The sequence below is a fragment of the Octodon degus genome, unplaced genomic scaffold, assembly GCF_000260255.1.
Source record: "Octodon degus isolate 3935 unplaced genomic scaffold, OctDeg1.0 scaffold00546, whole genome shotgun sequence".
Taxonomy (NCBI): Eukaryota; Metazoa; Chordata; class Mammalia; order Rodentia; family Octodontidae; genus Octodon; species Octodon degus.
Window position 1 is genome coordinate 82,754 of NW_004525122.1, and position 3,230 is coordinate 85,983.

Below are 3,230 nucleotides of genomic sequence, written 5' to 3' on the forward strand. Positions count from 1 at the left end.
TTGTTCTGAAATTTTATCTTATATAAAATAAAAAGTGAAATTAATTAAATCACAGTCTCAAGGTACATCCATTTTCCTAAAAATATGACCCACATTTATTCTGTGGACAGAGTAGTACTCCGTGATGAATAATGCCACATGCTCTTTATCTAGTCATCTGTTGATAGACATACAGGCTGCTGCTGGGATTCAGCTATCCTAAGTTGTGCTGCTATAAACACGGATATATATCACTATCATCAATATGTAAATTTCACTGCCCGTCTGGGCATTCACAAGTGTGAGAGAGCTGTGCTACGCTGCTGCTGCTGCTGCTGCTGCTGCTGCTGCTGCTGAAGTGGATGGTGGTTTTGTTTGAGGGGAGATATCAGCTTGCTCAAGGTTGCAACTATTGGCAAGTTATTTCCTAAGGGGACAGGTGAAAAAGCAAACCTGTAGGAAACATGCATAGATTCAAGTACAGGAAGGAAAGACCTTTTTCAGAGAAATTTAGCAAAAAATATAAATCCAGTCCCTCCTTGTGCCACTTGCAGAGATTGCTCCTAAAAAGGCCAGCTGAATTGCAAAGTGCAGGGCTCTCTGGCCTCCCTCTCAGGGCCATCCTGCTTCTGCCTGTAGGAGTCACTTCCAGGTCCTCGTCTCAGTCCAAGAAGCCAGTATTTGTAATCCCAGAGTTATGTTATTGGAATTCCATCAAAGTGATTCCAGTCTACCACTTTTAATGCAACCAACGGTGAAAGTAAAGACACTAAATTATATTTTCAATCATTGGGGAGTTTGGGGAGTCAAGGGGCTCTAAGTCCAGCCACAAAGATGGCTTTCTGAAACCAAGAGAGTGACCCAGGGCCGGTTTTATTCAGTGGAGGAGTGGCTTGAGGAGGACTGACCGAGAATTGTGGGAAGTAGGTGACTATTGAGAGCTGAGCTAGGTGGGTGGCCTACATTTACCTCTGCGATATGCAGAGAGGATGTGCAGAGAGAGTAATCTGCTTCATGGTATTGAGATAATATCTAATGCTTTCAGGGGTCTGGTGCTTCAGCTTTGATGTAGGCTTTCAAGCCCCAGGAAGTCATAGCCTCTATCTCGTGGCTCAATCCCAGCTGGTGGCACAAAGCATTGGCTCTTCCATCCTGTCTCAATCCAGCTCACATTAAAGAGCATCAGGTAAAGGTTACCAGGGAAACACGCACACCACCTTCAAAGACTATCACCAGCACCTCAGCTGGACCAATATACTTTGCTTAAGGCCAATTGAAGGATAAACAGAAGCCCTAGCCAGCCCTGTACAGAACAATACAAGGAAATAGGGTCAGGCTCAGTCAAAGTGGAGACAGTCCTCTTCTTTCAAGGAGAGCTGCTCTGGTGGTTCTCCACACTGCCTTCACTTTCTGAGTGTCACTGAAAGTAACAGCAGGTGTCCTCCATCAATCACTGAGCAGCAGAGCCACCACCAGTGATGTGTGCCTCACGCTGGGCACCGGAGCACCCACACCTTCTCTTTACAAGGAGGGATAAGAGCCAGCCCTCTCCAGAACTGGACCACTCAGCTGCCTCAGCCACTGTCACTCTCTTGTGACTCTGTGAGCCAGAGGGCCTTCCAAGTTTCCACCGAGGGACCACGGAGATGCTCTGAAACCAGAAGCCGCTCTCCCTAGGGACCAGCAAGACACTTGCAGTATTAAATGAAAATGTGGAAAAGGATACTGATTAGATTTAATTTTTCTTTTATGCTTGTGCTGAAAATGATATCATTTATGTTTCCCTTGTTGCTTAACAGTATTAAATATTTAAAACTTTTACAAGGCATTAGTTTTTCTACCTAGCACCAAGTTTTCACCTCTAAGCCCATTATTACATATAATTTATTACAATACTCTTAAAATACTACTGCCACAGATATGTATAGTACCTAATGATTAGACTCAGAGGAGAATATGTGACAAAGCAAAGTAGGATTTTTCTATCATACTCTTGAAGTTATCATGGCTTCTCTGAAATGGCTCATAGAATTTAAACAATCAAAGCAGAATGGAGCTGATGATAGCATTGTCTTGATATTCTCTTCCCTAAATTCTATTCTTGCCTTTCCTGGAGGCTGACAAAGCTGCAGGTTCTGAGCTGCTCACTTTCTCTCAGGGAGCTCGCTCCTTGATGTTTGAAAGCAAGCCATGCGAGGCCGCTGAACCTGCTCAGGACTCCGTGAGCGAGAGCTCATCCTTTCACAAACTCAGCAGCCCTTGGATGACGTGTTAGGCAAGAGGAAGGTGGTTTTGGCAAGACCAAGCATTGAGCATGATTTTCCCTGCTTCTCTGTGACCTTGGCGAAGTTTCTAACTTCTATTTCTGCCAGTGGTGGTCGGGATTAAATGAATTACTACACATGAAATTCTGGCCCAATGTAAGCGCTCAATAAATATTTGCTGATTACAACCACTGTTGTTGAAGCCTCGGCACTATCAAGAAATTAAAACACTTGTGTTCAGAAGCAGAGAAAGATTTCTCTAGGTAAAAAAAAAAATGCTTTGGCTAATCATCAAGTAGATAAGGAAAAAATGTAGTACTCAGAAAGATTAAGAATGCTTTGTATGGGGGCTGGTGAGATGGCTCAGTGGTCTAAAGCACCTACTTAGAACAAGCTTAGCAAAGCACAGTGACCGCAGTTCAATCCCCCAGCACCACATGCCAGCCATCCCCCGCCCCCTGGTGGGCTGAGCTGGTCACACACACGCGCACACACACATAAATAAAAATTTTAAAAAATCATTAAAAGAAAAGAATGCTTTGTATGTGCAATGACTTGTATCAGAAGCTTTGACCCTCCTGTTAAACTATATAGGATAACTGGCTTCAGCTAGAATTAAACTATCACAACAGACTTATTAATTGAGGAAATATATTAAACACATAATAATGTAAAGAACAGATAAAATTCCAAGTATGTGGAGACAATGAGGTGTTTTCCAGGGATCACTCTGACTCAGAACAGGAAAAGGGAATCCTTATGAGGAAAATCAAATGAAGTCTTGAAGGACAGACACAAATTGAATGCAGACATTATACAACTATTAGCCAAATACTTAATACATTTTAGGTGTACATGTGGGTTTGAGGAGTAATTAAAAAACAGACAAATGAGAACCCCAAGAGAGCTTCCCTCATGAAGCTCAACTCTTGCTGTGTGTGCAGCATGCAGTTTCTTTCACAGGAGTCCACTGTGAAGCATGTGGTC